Source organism: Pinus tabuliformis, chromosome J (genome assembly GCF_031772625.1).
Source record: "Pinus tabuliformis cultivar Carrire ecotype Pingquan chromosome J, CPIR1, whole genome shotgun sequence".
Lineage (NCBI taxonomy): Eukaryota > Viridiplantae > Streptophyta > Pinopsida > Pinales > Pinaceae > Pinus > Pinus tabuliformis.
In genome coordinates this window covers 807,703,166-807,724,198 of record NC_142295.1, presented here as the reverse complement: position 1 = coordinate 807,724,198, position 21,033 = coordinate 807,703,166, and positions in this window count along the sequence as shown.

The window sequence follows — 21,033 nt, the reverse complement described above, 5'->3', positions numbered from 1 at the left end:
TCGAATATGATAATGTAATCTTTTCAATTTGATGAATCCTAACTAAAGTAAGGAGAGAGTTTCCGTTCACTTCCAACAATGCAAAAAATTGATCACTAAGAGAAAATATAACAAATTCTCTAATGCACTAATTTTATGAAGAAAAACTAATGCAAATCAATTCCAAACTATTTTTTTTATTTTCGTGTAAATTCAAACCAAAGAAAACTGATCTAAATCTACGATTGATTTTTTCAGAATGTAATCTATGCAATTGTAATCTATGCGCAATTCACTTGAAAAGCATGCAAATGTAATCTATGCACATTTTTCATTAATATTCTGAAAATGAGAATTCTAATTATGCAAATGTGATCTATGCAAGAGAATTCTCAAACACAAGACGATTCTAATCTAATCTAAGAATCAATCAAGTGCAAGTCGAGAAAATTGGGTGAGAGTTCCAAAGATCATAAAATAAAAACACTCAAAGGCGATTAACACTCATACACAATTTAGCCCCCCCCGGCGAATGAGGGGGAAATTTTTTCGCAAAAATGAAAGCAAAAAGATGCAAAATTGTGAAAAGACTGAGACAAACCTCCAAGTAATGACCAAAGGAAAACAAATCAAGAATTTCTCAAAAAGGAGACTCAAAACACCCAATTGATGAAAGCTTAAAGCAGGAATGCCAATGAAACAAGCTTAGGTGAAGATCTTTGACAAGAGACTAATGGATCTGGGCAGAAAAAACTAAGAAAGAAACAAAATCTAAGAGCAAAAAGTGTAAAAAATGGAATTTTCTCAAATTTTGGCAGGGGACGCAGGCGACCCGTTAGAACAGGTGCGGGCCTGCTCTGTGCACACAGCAACAGTGCGTCCAGGGACGCACTGTGCAGCACTCAGAGAGTGTGTCCTACTGAAAAACTCAAGAAAAACTAAAAGGATTCTAACTCTAAGCTAACCCACCCAAAGACAAAGTCACAAAGCCAAAAACCAGAAAAATAAACTAATTTTCTCAGAGCAAAGTTCATACAAAGGAAAAGACTTTTCACATCAATGGATTCCCCAGTGGAGTCGCCAATTTGTCACACGGAATCTGTCAAGAGTTCTCCTTTACTTTGACAAAGCACACCCACTTCCAAATAGAACAAGCAAAGATGGCAATCTCTCCTCACAAGCTTCTAAATGGGAGTCCTAATTCCTGCAGCATTTACCCTTAGAAAATGTATAGCTTCAACCTCTCCTCCTTCTGGCCCAATGCCTGTATTTATAGTGCTCAAGAGGAGGTTAATCAGGTCCACCATCAATGGGATAATCCCCTCTTTGGGTGGGATAGCTCCCTTATTGATGGGATAAGTTCCTCTTTGATAGGAGTGCATGAACCATCTGGAGGCGCCCAATACACGTCGAACAACCTTCTAGAATGCTCTAGAAATGACCACAAGTAACTTTTTAAAGATGAAACTTGCGCATTCTAACCTTTACAGGGGGACGCACCTGTCCCTTTACATACAGAGCGTCTTTGGACGCAGCTTTTGTGAACGTTGGGAGCGTCCCCGCAGGTAAGGTTGAGAGAACCTGTGTCCCCAGAGATAAATACATTTAAACAAGACTTTCTCTCTTTTTTGGAGTTTGACATGGAGAGCATAGGCATAAGACTTGCCTAAGAGGGTAGCATGACTGTTGATTGAGCCATACTAACTGTAAATAGTCATGGTGACATTTTTTAGTGTAACATGGTCACGATATGTAGTGATCCGACGGTTCATTCTCTCCTCGGTATTACTGACACTTGATCCGTGGCTTAACACCCGATTGGTCCATGATCTCTATTTAAAGAGCATGGAGGGTCATTTGTAGGTTAACCCGTCCATGAGAGAAGCTTATGTAAATTTTCGTTCTTTTATTAATAAATTGCCTGAAGTGGCCACATTGGCTCAGGCCGTGGACTGTTTCCCTCTTTGAGGGTTTTAACCACGTCAAAAGTACTGGTGTATTGATCTGTGATCTGTTTGTGAGTGGTTTCCTTTGGTGTTCTGTCTGAGGAACTTACCCTGTAAATTCCTACATGGTATCAGAGCTATTTGAGCGTCGCGTCCGTTGGTGATCCAAATCTGAAGCCGATAGAACTGCATCTGACTACCGTTTCCTAGATCTACTATTTCTGACTACTTTCGGGCCGAGAAGACTGCTCTGTTGTGTTGGGAGCATCTGTTCTAGTGAGGAACCCCTTTTGTTTCACGCGAAAAGGTTTCCGGTAGCCCTAGCTGCGTCATTTTTAAGATCTGGAGGTATACAGTGTTTATTTGCAGTTTACAGTTATTTTCTCTCTGTTTATTTCGGTTTCGGTTTATTTAGCCTTTTTTATTACCGGATCTATACCTTTCATTTCTGTGTATGCTCTTTGCCCCGCGACTCTGTGCGATCTGGGCAAATCAGAAACAGAAAGGAAGGATTTTTCTCATGCGTATGCTCTTTTCCGCTACGCCTTAGTGTGATCTCGGAAAATAAGAAACATTGAGGAAAATATTTAGTTTCCGGCTAAAGCTAACTTCGAGCTGCAAGGTTCATTTTTGATCCAGGTGGATATTGGTGGCCACCTGCCAAGTCCACCTGGACCCCCACCATTGTCTTTCTCAGCATTTTCAGTTTCCTTGATTGTAGCACAACTTACTATTTTTAGCAGTTTTTCGGGTCCTGAACTTCCGGAGCCGTTTTGAGGCCCTAAACGACGTTTTTTGGGGAATTCGGGGGCAACATGGGTCCATGAGATGGATCGATGTTGCCCGTTCCAACAATAATAGTGCTCGGATAGATCTTTCTAATGAGCTATTGTACGCATCAAACGGAGATCATATGCCAAAGTTACGACCCCAGGAAGTCGATGTACCAACTTACCCCCAAACGGGGCCCACAGTTTGGCGTTTCATCTCCTAGGGTTAGGTTTTGGAATGTTAAGGATTTTCCATTGTTTCTCAACAATAAATAGGCCTTCGAGCCTCATTGTAAGACAGTTCAGAGGCATGTAGCCATCACATCTCTTCTCAGAGATAAGCTACCATCGCCCTAGCTGGTTTATTTCCGTTTCTGGTTGTAAGCATATTTCAGTATTTTCCATTAATGAAATGAAGTATTATTTCCGCTGCATCTTTGTGTATATGGTTATCTCTGTAATTTGTTGTGTTCCTGTTTAAATCCAGATCAGTGGTATCAGAGCGGTCTGCTTTTTCTCTGTTTTTCTTTGCATGTCCCCAACAAGGTTGGGATATAAGGAGTTAGGGCTTGAACTGGTTGAACCTTTGCAAGACCAGCCTCGCAAATCTCGACGGCCTCCCATGGCGGACGAGAAGAAAGACGAGGGGGTAGGAGATCCCATCAAAATCTTGCTCGAAGAAGCCCTCGAGCGACAACGGAACGCGATGATGGACAGCTTTGCCCAGATCCTTCAGCGGCTACCCAGAAGCAACGCATCGGCTTCCAGCAGCTACTCTGGAAACGCCACACCCTTTAAGGTACAAGTTAATTTTGAAATCCCCATATTCGAGGGTTAGATAGACGCAAATGCCGTAGATAAATGGTTAAATCTGCTAGAGGGTTATTTTTCTGTTCATGAATTTTCGAGTCGGGAAAAGATTGTTTTTGCTCTCCTCAAAGCAGCCCCCCACGTCAAGGACTGGTGGGAAACCTATTGCGAGCAGAAGGATGAAAGTACTAGCTCACTATTTTCAGCTGCACCCACCTGGGATTCGTTCCGGGATGCCATCAAGGAGCAGTACTACCCTGTCGGGAGCTATGAGGATGAATACATAAGTGGACCACGCTGCGGCAGGGAAGGAACCAAGACGTGCCGGAGTTCACCAATCTTTTCCATACCCTTCGCACAAAGTTGGGTATCAAGGATTCGGAGCAACATTTGATACTCAAATATCGTGGTTGCCTGCACAAGTACATCCAGGAAGAAATACAATTCCTAAACATCCCCTCGCTCGGCGCAGCATACCGGTATGCCGTCAAGGTCGAGCAGAAGTTTAAACAAAAGAAGCGAGACTTTGGATCTGCGAATCCAAAGCAGGGGAAAGGTGCCCCTAAACCGCAGAACAAAGGACAAAGCCAAGGCGGGACAGCCCAAGACAACCAGCCAAAGCTGCAAGCAAAGAACAGCGCCGCGAAGCCGAGAAAGGACACTGGAAAATGGTGCGAGTTCCATAAGAGCTCCACTCACAACACAAGTGAGTGTCGGGCCAAGCAGTCACTGGTGGCTGAGCTAAAGGTTTCAGAATCAGATGCATGTTCCGACTCTGAGTCAGAACCCAATAAGGGGTATGAAAAATGGAAGCAGATCATTGATGCGGACCCCAGCGCCACTGTTGCTACCGCAAAGATCCAGAAAAATGAACCCAAAGATCCAGAGGAGGAGGAGCGTCTCTTCCACTCCCAGATGTGGGTAAAGGGCTCCCCGATACAGTTCATTGTTGATAGCGGGAGTCAAAAGAACCTCATTTCGGCAGAGGTCGTGAAGCGGTTGGGCTTACCGACCACAGCACATCCACAACCATACACCATTGGGTGGCTTCACCAAGGACAAGATCTTCGCGTGAGCCAGCAGTGTCGCCTTCCATACAACATCAAACCCTTCACGGATGAGGTATTGTGTGACATTGCTCCCCTTGAAGTTTGTGATGTATTACTAGGACAACCATACTTGTGGAAGCGACATGTTGTGTATGAATCAAGGCCCCGTGCTGTTATTATTACATTGGGAAATAAGTTGTTCAGGATACCAGAGGTAGCACCACCTGCCGCCCTCTCTTTGATTACTGCAAAACAATGCAGTAAGATCATTTCCAAAACCAGGAAATTTGTTTTCCTGATGATACGCCCTCAAGGAAAGAAGAAGACAGTGGCCGCAGCCTCCAAACGGGGCCCCTCTGCACGACAACTACAGATGGACAAGATTGTGGAGGAGTACGAGGACATCTTCACCTCCCCAGCAGGGGTTCCTCTGCACTGTCAAGTCAAGCACTCCATCGATATGACCCCAGGTGCGCCGCTACCCAATGGACCAATTTATCGGCGCTCCGTTCTGGAGAACGATGAAATCAAGAGGCAGATTCAGGAGCTCCTGCAGAAAGGTCACATCCGTCCGAGTTCATCGCCCTGTGGGAGCCCGATCGTGTTGGTACAGAAGAAGGATGGGACGTGGAGACTCTGTATTGACTATCAGGCGCTGAACAAGATCATTGTCCGTAATAGGTACCCGATCCCGCGGATTGATGACCTGCTAGACCAACTAAAGGGGGCGAAATATTTCAGCAAGATCGACCTGAAGTCGAGATATCACCAGGTACCAATCGAACCCTCCGATGTGTGGAAGACTGCCTTCAAATCCAAGGAGGGCCTCTTCGAATGGTTGGTCATGCCTTTCGGATTGACGAATGCTCCTGCAACCTTTATGAGGTTAATGGATGACATCTTTCGGCCATTCACCAACTCCTTTGTAGTAGTATACTTGGATGACATTCTGATCTTCAGCCAGAGTTGGGAAGAGCACCTCCACCACATCCGACAGGTTCTCCAAACACTGCGGCAACACAAGCTATGTGCCAATTTGGAGAAATGCACTTTTGGCGTGACCCAGGTTCAGTATCTGGGATACATCATTGATGAACAGGGGGTGCATGTCGATCCAGCCAAGATCCAAGTCATTCGGGATTGGCCCTCTCCAACCACTCTAACAGAGCTCCGCAGCTTTCTAGGTCTTGCCAACTTCTACCGCAGGTTTGTGTTGGGGTTTTCTCATATTTCTTGGCCCTTGAGTCAAGTCACCAAGGGCGGGGCGAAAGCAAAATTCTTTTGGTCTGAATCTCAACAGAAGGCATTCAGGGAGTTGAAGGATCGCCTCTGCACGGCACCAGTGCTCGCGTTACCAGATTTACAACAACCATTTGAGGTCGAGACAGATGCCTCTGACTATGCTATTGGGGCAGTCCTTACTCAACAGGGACATCCAGTAGCATATCACAGTGAAACACTTTCAGACACAGTCCGGAAGTACCCCACTTATGATAAAGAGATGTATTCCATTGTACAGGCCTGCCGACAATGGAATCATTACATTTTGGGGAAGGAAACGGTCATCCACACAGACCACCGACCTCTGCAGTTCATACAGACCCAAGGGAAATTGCAGAATGATCGCCATCAGAAGTGGTCAACATACCTGCAACAGTTTCACTTGAATATCAAGTATAAAAAGGGCAGCACCAATAATGTTGCAGATTGCCTCAGTCGACCACCGATCATGGCGCTAACCACCGTGCTCAACTCTTGTGGGCACGAGACTTCTGATTGGCCACTTCTCTACAAAAGCGACCCAGAATTCAGCCACACATACCAGACACTCTTGGAGGGTCGGCATGTTGCAGATTTTCACCTCCAGATGCCCTATTATGCCACCTCGGTCACCTTTGTGTTCCTTCAAGCGAGCGTGCCAAGATGATTTGGGAAGCACACTACAGTCGGGCTGCTGGGCATTTCGGGGTCGAGAAAACAGTGGCAGTACTGCAAAATTATTTCTATTGGCCGAATCTTCGACAGGATGTTGGAAAGTACATCCGATCATGTACTGCCTATGCCATTGCCAAACCGGCCATTAAGAAGCACGGCCTCTATACCCCGTTGCCTACCCCTAGTCGACCTTGGGAATCCATCTCCATGGATTACATGTCAGGCCTTCCTTCCACTAAGCATGGAAATGACTGTGTTTTTGTGGTCGTCGACAGGTTCTCGAAGATGGCCATTATGGTGGCCTGCAAGAAGAATATCACAGCAGAAGCCACTGCTAAACTCTTCTTTGAACAAGTGTGGGTGCACTTTGGGATCCCACAGTCTATCATCTCAGATCGGGACAGTCGGTTTCTCAGCACATTTTGGTCCAGTCTCTGGTCAATGCTGGACACCAAACTCACGAAGTCCACAGCCTTCCATCCTCAAACTGATGGCCAGACAGAGGTTGTCAATAGGATGATTGTGCACATTCTGCGCATGTATAACTCAAAGCATCCACGCACATGGGACGAGAGCCTCCCCTATGTTCAGCACAGCTACAACCTAGCTCTTCACAGCTCCACTGGCCATAGCCCTTTTCAGGTGGGTTTGGGATTCCAGCCACTATGCCCCATTGATGTGGCCATGCCACTTGCAGCTACTCACATGAATTCAGCTCATGTCCAGTCCGAAATAGATAAGGCCACCAGCTTCATTGAGCGCATCCAACATATTCGCCAGCAGGTCCATGACATTCTTGAGAAATCAAATGCCAAGTACAAGCAGCGACATGATCAACATCGGGTGCCACACAAGTTTCAGGTGGGCGACAAAGTCTGGTTGCATTTGCAAAAGGAACGCCTTACTGGAGCCTATCGGAAATTGAGACCACTCCGATATGGTCCTTACACCATTACTAAGGCTATGGGATACAATGCATTTGAGCTCAGCATTCCCCCATTCCTTGGCCTACACCCAGTGTTCAATGTGGACCGCCTTCGGCCATACTTTCCACCATTGCTAGACACATCCGACATTGCAGAACAGCTCAAACCCACAGAATTAAATCCAGATTGCATGGAACAAGCTGCAACTGATCGGATCATGGACACACAGTCAAGAACACTCGCCAACAGAATATCCAACTATATCGAGTTGTCAAAGCAGGCCAACTCCTTCAGCAGGGCAAGTGGCTCACCAGGGAATAAGTTCAGCAGAAGTTTCCTCATCTCATGGAGGAGCTCAACGCAATGGGGACCATTGCTTCCTAAGGGGGGAGGAATGATCCAGGTGGATATTGGTGGCCACCTGCCAAGTCCACCTGGACCCCCACCATTGTCTTTCTCAGCATTTTCAGTTTCCTTGATTGTAGCACAACTTACTATTTTTAGCAGTTTTTCGGGTCCTGAACTTCCGGAGCCGTTTTGAGGCCCTAAACGACGTTTTTTGGGGAATCTGGGGGCAACATGGGTCCATGAAATGGATCGACGTTGCCCGTTCCAAAAATGATAGTGCTCGGATAGATCTTTCTAATGAGCTATTGTACGCGTCAAACGGAGATCATATGCCAAAGTTACGACCTCGGGAAGTTGATGTACCAACTTACCCCCAAACGGGGCCCACAGTTTGGTGTTTCATCTCCTAGGGTTAGGTTTTGGAATGTAAAGGGTTTTCCATTGTTTCTCAATAATAAATAGGCCTTCGAGCCTCATTGTAAGATAGTTCAGAGGCATGTAGCCATCACATCTCTTCTCAGAGATAAGCTACCATCGCCCTAGCTGGTTTATTTCCGTTTCTGGTTGTAAGCATATTTCAGTATTTTCCATTAATGAAATGAAGTATTATTTCCGCTGCATCTTTGTGTATATGGTTATCTCTATAATTTGTTGCGTTCCTGTTTAAATCCGGATCAGTTTTTTTTTGTATGTCCGTGTTGGGTTTTGTGTTTTTTGTTTTGTAGGGAAAAAGAGCTTTCTCAAAGCAAGCACGCAACCCAAAGCTTCAACCCCCTCTCTCTCTCTCTCTCTCAAACTTTTTGTATAGCTCACTTGCTCCAAATCTAATTTATGAGAGTAGAGGTCTTGAGTTCAAGTCTCCTTTTTGTGGGGGGGGATTTTTCATTTCCACACATTCCCGCACTTCGTCGGCATCTTCATCATTTTTTTTCAAAAATCCATAACTTCTTCATCCGGAAGCCGTTTTCAGAGCCGTTTTTTTTAAACCAGCCTAATTTTTCGAGCTCTTTCCATTGGAACACTTAGTTTCAGCATCTATAGCTTCATTTTTTGTTAAAATGGAAATTCCATGCCAAGTTATTCTTGACAGCACCAACTACTTCCAATGGTGGTCCTACATTGTGGATTTACTTAGAAGTAAAGGTCTTTACAGAATAGCCTCAGGCCAAGAGACCAAACCGAAAGATTAAGATAAGGCAGCTAAATGGGAAAATAGGCAAGATCAAGCACGTGGGTTGATAGGGATGTCTATTTCTCCAGATCTTAGATTCCATATTGCAGAACTTGATACTCCTGATGAAGCATTGAAACAGATTACTAAATTTTTTGGAATCACAAATGAACTTAGAGCCCATCAACTTGAAAATGAGTTGCTTACATTGGACCCCAATAATTTTTCTTGCATTGAAGATTTTTTGTCCAAATTCAAGACCCTTAGACTTCTCTTGGAAGGTGTTAAGGTTAAGAAAGAAGATAGTAACCTTATCTATTCCATTCTTACTAAGTTGGGACCAGCCTACTCTGTGTTTGTTTCCACCTTCCACTCTACAAGAGAAGCCTTCATTTCTCAAGGACAAGACTACAAGTCCCCTTCCTTTGATTCTTTTTGTGATTCTTTAATAAGAGAACAAGAAAAACTCTTACACCTTGGTCTTCTTCATCTTGGAAACTCTTCTAAGAAAGCGTTACCCGCCCAGCAACAACCAAATTCAAAGAATCCTAAGAAGTTGTATCCTAAAAGTAATGGTCCTAAACCAAACAAGGGTCCTAAGCAATTTCAGCCTCAAAATGAAAAATTATTTCAACAAAATGATAAGACAAATAAAAACAAAGGGAAGAAGACTGATAGACATTGCAACTTTTGTAATCGAGATGGCCACTTAGAATCCAAACGCTTTAAGAAGATGGAAGCCTTGGAAGCAGCAATGAAGAAGCATAACATCCATTTGGAGCACTCTTCAACTTCAACTTCATCTTCAGGAATGGCACTTTCTGCATGTGGTTGTCAAGCATCTCGGTCTGGCTATGCACTAAATGTATCTTCTTCTTCTCATTCTCATGAGTGACTCATTGATTCTGGAGCTTCTTATCACATGGCCAAAAACAAATCCATGTTTTCTTCTTTAAATGATTGTAACACCAAAAATATATATGTTGGTGATGATAGATCTCTTAGTGTTGTAGGGACTGGAACTGTTCATATAGACAATGGTCAGTTTAATGATGTATTATGTGTTCCAACCTTATCCTGCAACCTTCTATCTGTATATCAGATAACTCATTCAGGTGAAGGTAAAATCGTTGAATTTTCACCTCACGATGTTGTAATTAAGGACCTAAGAGATCCTAGACAGATTTTAGCTACTAGCATTGCTGATGATTCTACAAGGTTGTATAAGTTTCACAACTTTGGGTCATCAAATCTTCCCTCGGTATTTGTTGCTCATAATGATGAAGTGAGAAAACTTTGGCATGAGCGATTTGGTCACTTAAACTATCGCTCTCTTCAGAATCTATGTAAAGAAAATATGGTGACAAGTCTTCCAATGGTATCTTGCAGAGATGGTGTTTGTTCCAGATGTGTACTCGAAAAACATCATCGGCACAGTTTTGAAAAGCGTGCCTCTTGGCACGCCTCAGCCCCTTTATAGCTTGTGCATAGTGATTTATGTGGTCCACTTCCAGTTGTTTCATTCTTTGGCTACAAGTATTTCTTAACTTTCATTGATGATTTCTCCAAACGCACTTGGGTATACTTCTTAAAACTCAAGAGTGAAGTATTTAACATGTTCTTGGCCTTTAAGGCCTTTGTTGAAAAACAATCTGGACATCAAATTCTTAAGCTAAGATCTGATAATGGCGGAGAATATGTTAACAACAAATTCATCAACTTTAGCACTGAGAATGGAATTCAAATGCAACATATTGTTCCATATACTCCACAACAAAATGGTGTAGCTGAAAGGAAGAATCGCACCTTAAAGGAAATGGCTAATTGTATGCTTCAATCTAAAGGACTTAGTCTTAATTATTGGGCAGAAGCAATTAACTGTGCAAATTACATAATAAATCGCACTCATACTAAGGTTTTAAAGAATATCACTCCAGAATAAGCATGAAGCTCAATTAAACCAGATGTAAGTCACTTTTGTGTTTTTGGAAGTGAAGCATGGGCCCATATTCTAGATGAGAAACATAAAGCTTTAGAACCTAAGAGTGATAAACGTATTTTTGTTGGATATTCTGAAGATGTCAAACGATATAGACTTATTCCACTTAAGTCCAAGAATGTTATCATTAGGAGAGATGTAAGGTTTGCTGAAAATATATCAGCCTACGAGCTTAGTTCGGCGGATGTGCCACCCCTTCCTATCTCTTCTACTTTTGAAAATATTTCTTCTTCAGATGATGAAAGCGAGGATGACAATCCTCCCCCACCTTCTCAGGATCCTCCTTCAGCTCCTCAGCTTCCCAAATGGGTTTGTGCTACTCGGGATGCAGCAGGTGATCTTGTCGATGATCCTACAGATTAGCGACGTACACGTTCTCAGTTCAAGAGAGCCTCTTCTTTACTGGCTCAAGCTTCAGTGAATTATGATCCTGACACCTTTGCAGAAGCTTCAAGTCATCCAAATTGGGAAGCAGCTATGAATGAAGAATATCATTCATTATTGGCAAATGATACATGGGATCTTGTTCCTCTACCAAAGGGACGAAAACTTGTTAGATGCAAATGGGTTTATAGAACCAAGTATGGACTAGATGGGAAAGCTGATAAACATAAATCTCGTCTTGTTGCTAAGGGTTTTTCACAAGTTGAAGGCATTGACTACTCTAAAACCTTCTCCCATGTTGCCAAAATGAACTCTATCCGCCTTGTTCCTTCCCTTGCTGCCTCTTTCAAATGGGAAGTCCATCAGATGGATGTTAAATCTGCCTTCTTGCATGGGGACTTGCATGAAGAAATCTATATGGAACAACCTATTGGCTTTATACAAACAGACTCCAACCTTGTATGTCGGCTTAAGAAATCCCTTTATGGCCTCAAGCAAGCTCCTCGAGCTTGGTATGCCAAAATGGATAACTTTCTTTTAGAAAATGGCTTTTCTAGGTGTCATTCTGACAATACTGTCTACACCAAGAAAGTGGGCAAGTCTCTTATCATTCTTGTTCTTTATGTTGATGATCTTATCCTGACTGGTAGTGATCCCAACCTTATAAACCATGTGAAGTCTAGCCTTAAAAGGAAGTTTGAAATGACAGACTTAGGACACTTACATTATTTTCTTGGTCTTCAAGTCTTGCAATCCAAGGAAGGTATTTCCCTTTCCCAGTCCAAGTATGCCTATGATATTCTACGCCATTTTCACATGGAAGACTGTAAGCCAGTCCCTTCTCCCTTTCAGTCTGGAGTCAAACTTTCAGTCACTTGTACTTCTCCTGAAGTTGATGCTACCTTATACTGTCAACTTGTAGGAAAACTTTTGTATCTAACCCATACTCGTCCTGACCTTTCCTTTGTTGTTGGCCTTGTTTCTCGGTTTATGCAAAACCCACGTGAAAGTCATTGGAAAGAAGCTAAAAGAATACTTCGTTAAGTTCGAGGTACAGTTCAGTTTGGGATTCATTACAGTGCGAAAGCATCTCCTCTATTGGTTGGTTTCACTGATTCCGATTGGGTTGGTGACCCTGATGATCGGAAGTCTACTGCAGGTTATGTGTTCACTCTTGGTTCAGGACCTATTACATGGGCTTGCAAGAAACAAGGTGCCATTTCTCTTTCTTCAGCAGAAGCAGAGTATCGTGGTGCTGTAGAAGCCAGTAAGGAAGCCTTGTGGCTTCGTCAGATCCTGTCAGAGTTTGGCTTTCAGCAACAGCATCCGACTACAATTTGGTGTGTTAATCAAAGTGCCATTCAACTATGCAAAGATCCAGTCCAACATCAGCGCAACAAACACATTGAACTTCACATGCACTTCATCAGAAAGCTCATTCATGACCATGTTCTTGAAGTGCAATATTGTTCAACAAATGATCAAGTTACAGACATCTTTACAAAGGCTCTCACAGAGGCGAAGTTCACTAAAATTCGATTTATGGTTGGAGTTCAGGAAGTTGTCACTAAGGGGGGATAGGCTCTAGTGCCTCCTTCCTTCTCCTATTGTGTCATATTTGTAAATCCTTCAATCCTATCCCAAGTTGTTCTTAAGGGGGGATGTTAGGATATTCCGACACATAGGAAATAGTTAAGCATAACTTGGTCTAGTACAGAGTTAGGTAAAGTGTGTTTCTTTACTATGTACATTTTGTAACTTACAATCCGACGGTCACGATATGTAGTGATCCGACGGTTCATTCTCTCCTCGGTATTACCAACACTTGATCCGTGGCTTAACACCCGATTGGTCCATGATCTCTATTTAAAGAGCATGGAGGGTCATTTGTAGGTTAACCCGTCCATGAGAGAAGCTTATGTAAATTTTCATTCTTTTATTAATAAATTGCCTGAAGTGGTCGCGTTGGCTTAGGCCGTGGACTGTTTCCCTCTTTGAGGGTTTTAACCACGTCAAAAGTACTGGTGTATTGATCTGTGATCTGTTTGTGAGCGGTGTCCTTTGGTGTTCTGTCTGAGGAAATTGCCCTGTAAATTCCTACAAAAACATATTGGGAAAATATTCTAATTATTTTTCTTGATCAATAATATTGATATAAGTTTTCTCTATTTCTACTAGAAGATTTTATGTTGTGTTTGGTTCAGGTTGTTGAACTTATCATTTCCTTTATTGGTCCTCAAGCAAGAACCTTCTTCCTTTATCTTGTCTTTACTCATACTCATGATTTTCAAAATTATTCTATTCTCTATAAATATACAAAATAAAAATCAAGTCATTAATATACGCGTTCAAAATCAATTTAAAAATTAAATAGTTATAATTAAAATTACTATGAGTTATCAATTTTTATTTAAAATTAATTTCACTCGATGTAATTTTTATAAAGTTACATGAATAATGTGTTATTTATTTTACAGATAACATGTTTTTATTCAATCTAGTCAAAATGGAATTATGCCACATTAGAAGGATGAAAGAGAACAAGCAATTTAAAATGAACTTATGGTCCAATGAATTTTGTGTGTGATTTTGGTATGCAAGGTATCCAATAGCACAGATGGTATTGTTTTGGCTTTAATCACACATTAAAATTGCACTTAAAAGTTGTGACTTTGACCTCACCATCAATATGTACACGTCATTAGTGACATGTTATCATATCTAAAGTATCTTGAAGTTTACTTATCAATATGACATAAGCATCCAAATACATTGAAATTTTCCGGATATTTGGATATTCGAGTATTCGGGACTTCCAAATGACACATTCAGTCTGTGACCCTGAATCTAGATATGAATCCACATGAAAATTCATTCAAAATCTAGGCATTTGAAACCTCATATTAGCGTCTTTAGAAAACTCCCTAGATCCATATATGTTTGAACATGAAAGTGATTCAGTGTCTAGGTCTTTAGGAGTGTGTATATAACTTGCAATCAATAACTCCTAAATTCATATTTGTTTATTCAATAAAATGAAATTCAGTGTTCGAGTATCAAGGATTATCATTAAGTGTTCCTTATGAGTTGTCCTAGATCCGGATGTGATCATTCTAATGTCACATCATTAGTCCAAGTCAATTAACATGTCAGTATGAATGCCACATGGAGTAACACATCAGTAATGACACGTCGTTATCAATCAAGCATTAAAACTTGAAAAATAAAATCACAAAATGCCATGTGTAAATAATGAGATCATAAAATTAAAAAAGAAAAATTAAAACATAGACATCTAGTATCCAAGCATCAAGACAATTTCAAATAAAAAATTGTTCCATCCAAAACCGGATAGAATTAATTTAATATCTGCCTCAAAATAACCAAAAAGTTTTGAAAAACATATGAATCCATATATAACTTCCTGGAAAAAGAAACAAGGTTTGATTGATCCATATTTAGATTACACATAATTGGGCATCTAGTATCTAGATTTATCGGTATAATAGACCATAAATTAGCTATAGATTCAACAAAGGCAATTTTTCCTCGAAATTTCAAGCATTACACAATAAAGAAGAGATTAAATGAAAAATTATGTTTAAGGAAAAATAATTAAACAAAATAAAACAAATTAGGAAAAAGGTGTACAACACTACAAAATAAGTAGAAATTTATAGAAAATGGAGAAAATTTGGAAACGTCCACATTATTTTATGAAGGACTCATATCATAATGGGGGGTTGTTGTACAAGTTATAACACATCCTTAGGGTCTTTTTTTCACTATCTTGGAGAGGCACAAATAGGAGGTTTTGATTGTGGTAGTGTTCCACGATATTAATAATTAAAACATGTCACCATTTCCCTTATTCCATTATCCCATCTTTTATTGATTATTGTCAATTTCTCGTACAAGGTCCTTGTAAGCCTTGTCATGTGAGAAGGGGATGGAAATATTCAAGGTTGGTGTAGTTGTAAGAAAATAAAATGCATAAGCCAAATATCAAAATGAATAAGAATGGAAAGGGATGTAATGAAATTAAAAGCCAATTGTAGTTTGAAATCCACCCCCTCTTATATAGCCATTCATCCCCAAGAGTATCCATGCATATCACATCTTGACCTTGATGAAGCAATAAAATACCCATCATTAAAGCTAGATTATATCATCATTATTACACAATAAATCAATGAAGCTTGTTAAACAAGCCATATCAAATGAAGCGAAAAGGTAATAAGGAGGATTGGAAAAACAAAGGCAAGGGAAGCTTACTCAAATATCCAAATGCTCCCTCTACAAAGGTGCTCATGGGAAATGGTTCTACATAACTGAGATGTAAACCTTATTCCATAACACCTATCATTTGAAAGGGGTGCCCTAGGAAATGTTCCTCCCCTTAGGGTTGGAAGAACTCAATAGGGTCATGTGATAACCCTCCCATACTTAGTATGGCAACATGTATGTAATCTTAATCTAGTAAGACATTTGAAAATGGTACTTGTGTGAAGTAATTTGATAGCTTTGACATCAAATATGTTCCATATTAATGCCATTATGGTTCTTGTACCCATGATGTTGATCTCACTTGATTCAGTGAGTATGTGTTATATGGTTCTTCTAGGGGCATCCAAATCCCTTGGGGGGTGATATGATTATTATCCAACACTTTAGAGATGATTTCCAACCACTTTGATGATGATGCAAAGCACTTTGATAAAGAACATTAGGCACATTTTGAGCGATGTTTACCTTGAAATTGACTTAGAATAGTTGATGAGACTCTCCCTTAGCCTCAAGACCATAGAAGTTGATGATAAAGTCTTGGATATTTCTTAGAGATTAGATGTACTCAAGAGATGATAGGATGCCCCCAAGTCGGCATTATACCTTCTTGACGGATGTTACTCTTCTCTTGATGATGATTAATGATGATAATGATGACTTTAAAACCTTTGGACGGAATTTTTCACCTTCTACCACAGTGACATCATGCCATAGGATGATGACATCAACCTTATGATGCATTTGATGATGACATGGGCTTTCAAAAGGATGACATTGGGCTTGAAAATATTTTCTTTGGCGATGAGGCACCTTTTTTGTGAAGAAATATGACTTTCTACTCACATGTGGGTTAATTGAGGCTTATTTTCATTTTATTACATTATTTTGTTATCTTTGGGGGTCAACTTGATTACATATCCACTTCGTATCATGGATAACTTGTTTTTAAGGGATTTTAGAGAAAATTAGAGCTAAATCGACTTGGTTTCCCATATACATACATATATATATCTATATATATATATATATATATATATATATATATATATATGGAGTGGGTTTGTCTCTTGAATTTATTGTCACACTTGGATCATAACTTCTTTTGATTAATGATTCTTCTCTATTGTGCACTATGGAGACCTAGTTGAGTGACTTCTCTTGGGTGGAGATGTGATCTCATTTCTTGGACGCTTATGATGGATCTTGGATGTTGCATGGTGAAGTAAATTTATTTTCTTTATCTTGGTATTAGGTTCTTTGGGATTAATGTTCTTGTGCTAAGTTATATTATTTTGTATTTGCTTTAATGTCCCTTGTTGAGCTAAGTCCTTCCTCCAAGAATTTAAGGAATAGAGATAACTTTTTAATTTTCTTAATCCCACAGAAAATTGAAAACCTTAATCTCAAACCTTAAGAGTAAGTTAGCTTATTTCCCTAGTTTGTTTGGATTTAGTATCACTCCAAGGAAACCCTAGAATTGTTTGTATCTAAGACTCCATATGCCCTAGATTGAAAAGGCACTAGTCCATCTCTCTTGTCGCATTATTTCAAAATATGAAAATTGTTTTTATTTTTATTTCATGGTAAATTAGGGTTTAACTATAGTAAAAACTTATATTTTCAACATTTAGTGACTTGTTGATGTATGCCCTAAGGGTAGACCTTAGGTGAAAGTGCATTAGATCAACAAAATAAAAATAAAAAATCATGAATTTTTAAACAATTTGACATAAGTTTTATTTGTTGTTATTATTAAATGTCAAAATTTGTTGTATCTTTGTCTGAAGTTTTCACTATAATTAGACCTTCATTTCACATAGCTTATTCACAATTTTCAAGGTTAAATTTTTTGTTTTCATAAATTATTTTTTTGTCGCTATTAAAAGCCTAATTATAGTAGCCTTGAGTATTTTCTTGATTTTGTGTGTTCAGGAAAACAATTTATGGCTATTTGGGCCAACCATACCATTTATATTGACCCTTAGCTTCCTTGAACCCAAATCTACAATTTATTCCTTCATCCACCTCAAACTGTAATTTGTCAAACATTTATTCTATGTATCTATGTTATAGGACCTTTTCAAGACACTTAGCTTAAGATCCTTGGGTTACGTGATTCTTAAGTCCTACTAGGGAAGCCTCCCTTTTGTTAGACTGTTTCCTTCACTAAACAAAGGGGAGTAGTTGTTGAGGTGACAATGGTGACACTCCCATGTATTACACATTGTTTAGGCCACTGAGTGAGGCTTTGCACTAGGTGCTACATTTTGTTGTAACATGACTTATTACATAACCAGATCAATTCATGATAAAAAGATCTCTAATAAGCTTTCATAAATATCTATTCAAAGCTTCAATCTCTAATGTTGATTCCCAAATTGATCCATTAATGACAATTCTGGAAGAAATATCTCACTGACAATACTCCACAATGCCCCATTTCACATAGCTTGTTCATTACCAAGTTGGACGAATCTTTGAATTGTTTCTACGACATAAATACCTCTCTATGACATGATCTTGTATTGGAAAACAATTTTATGTGACTCACAATCCTCAAATATATAACTAATGCTCCTATTTTCCACTTGTATGAACATGAGCCAAGGAATTCGTGACTAAACAACACAGTTCTATTTGAGCTTGTAGTGCTAAAATGTGTTCCTCGACTTCCATATTTTTCCTCTTGAAGTTCTTATACCCATATTTGTCACAATAGAGTCCTTAAATAACTTTAAAATTAACTAGGTGACCATCTTCTCTATACAAACCACTCTTTTGGGAACATTATATTTGTTTCTTCCATCATTCCCTTGAATTCACCTAAGTCCTCAAGTACATAAATATATTTTAACTTGGCACATATTCTCTTATGTCAAGAGGGATTTGGGGATTGGACAATCTCTCTCTCTCTCTCTCTCTCTCTCTCTCTCTCTCTCTCTACATGTGTGTTTGTGTGTGTAAAATATTGTATTAAGTTCCACCTAAACCAATTTGATTTGTCATACATGTTTTAAGTGCATGTGTTGATGGAAGGAAAGCCCACACACACAAAGGGTGGGATGGGGAAATAATGACACCACAAATTCTAATCCCACCTTAAATTACTTTACTCAAGGACGAGTAATTTTATCATAGCTCTTATGTGCATTTATAGATTTACATCCCTATATTCATGATCTTTAGGAGGGATACAAGTCATTTTGAGGGTACAAACATGGTACTATACTCAACATATCCTCCAAAAAAGGCACATAGGTGCCCCTTTAAGACACATAACAACTCATTTCCATTCCATTGGTTGACCTTAGAATTTCCATTCTATCAATTTACCTAAGCATCCATTGACTAAGAAGGTAGAAGGAAGTGGGGTGATTTCACTCCCTAAGACCTTGATCCCCCCTAGCAAAGTTTTGAACACATACTAATTTATCATTGTGGGTCACACTGTCAAAGGATTCCCTTCTCCCTCTCCCATCCATATCACTGAAGGAGGCCTTCAACACCAATATCATTTGCCATAGATTCTACAAGATCATTGAACTTCCACTTGTCATGATACACTTGTGTCATCATAAATTGTCTGAGTGTCAAACTCCTTTCACACAACATTCACACTCAAGGATGTGACATTGCAATAAGCCCCTATAGCATTTGAACCATAATCATGGAATCCCTCACATAGATTATCTAATCCAAAGTAAGGGTTTTCAAACATCATAGACCTTGATAAATAGTTGATGCTTCTCCTACATCATTAGTGATCATTCCCAATATGCCAGGCAAACTTGAGTGCAACTATTTATGTCTCTAAAAACACCCTCTGCTCCAATGCCCTAAGGATTCCTTTAAGAACCCATTAAAGAAAATAAGGCTTTCCTCCACTGTGGATCCAAGTTCAAATGTTATTGTTATGGGGATTTTGAGTGAGTTGTTTCTCTAAGCTCTACCCTACTAGTGGATAGAGGCTTACCCTATAAAACCATTGTAATTTCATCCAAAAAAACTCAACGAAAAGAAACTCAAAGACACTATGTTTTTCTTTGAAAGTTTGCATGGATATTTGTTAGGAGGTATGCTACCAAGATTGAAATTCTTAGGGGTCAAGGATTTTTTCTTTGAATATTTTTTTTTTCCTTGCTACCCAAAGTTTCCACATGGCATCCATGAGTAGCCAAATATATTGTTTCACTATTAGGGATTTATATTCCACTAGATTAATAGAGTTAGAACCCAATAATTTGAAGTGTCTTTCCCATTCATTAGAAAATATATTGTTGCATCCTTTAAAGCACTTTCCCATTCTCATGTTATGAGTTTTCATTCTTGAAAGACATGTTGACCTAATTCTTCTACAGATTTACAAAGCACCAATATGGAGGACCGTGGATATTCATTTTCCTTGGATGATCAATTGTTAGAAGCTCTTTATGCACCAAAATCCAAAAAGAAATGTTAACATTAGGAGCCAAGTGACTTACCTAGATTCTTTTCCAAATGTTTTCATTAGCAAACTCCCTAAACTTTAGCTTTCTAGAGATAGAAGTATCCCTACTTATCAATATACCCTCTGACCAGACCCCCCCACATCAAGAGATCAGATTTGTTATTCAACGAGACCAAGCATCTAATAAGCTCATAATATAAAGCTTCCATATCTCTATGTAGCTCAAGGAAGTTGAGTGATCACATATGTTTATCTTTCCCAATAATCCTCGTGACCACTATCCTAACATAAAATCTTTTCTAAGGTTTTTATATTTTAACTTTCAATACATTCCCTCAATTGAGGGGTCTCTACCTTAATCAATCCAAGCACTATGTTTAGGAATTTGTCACTCCATATATGAACTTTGATCCATGGCATGTTGATCGCAACCCATTACCTCCAGTTCAAATAGTTGAATCAAATGAAAAAGAAGTTCTAAATCCACCTACAGATTCTAAGCAAAATGAGTGCGAGATCATTTTTGGATTGTATAAGAATAAATTTATAAATTATAATGAGTTTGAGATGCTTGGACATATGGATCGTGATGTTATGCATAACTGGAGTGAAAATTTTGTGGATGAAGAAACTTCTAATCGTGTTATTCATTTCATATCTCAGAAGAAAGACTCAAATACGATTCATACTAACCAACATTCAAAGTCTTATTCGTTTAAAAGTGTGGGAGTTAAACAAATAATAGCATTTGATATTAGCCTTGACTATTGTAGATCAGGGGTTAATCTTTTACTTATGATAATCCAAGGAACTGCAGGCACGGGAAAGTATTATTTGATTGGAGCTATTAAAAAGGCCATTGAGATTGAGGCTCTTCCCGAGAAGAGTCCATTGCTTCTTTTAGCTCCTACAAGGGTTGTAGCTTTTAACATATCTGGAACAACAATTCATTATGCACTTCAAATGCCAATCAAAGAGGTAA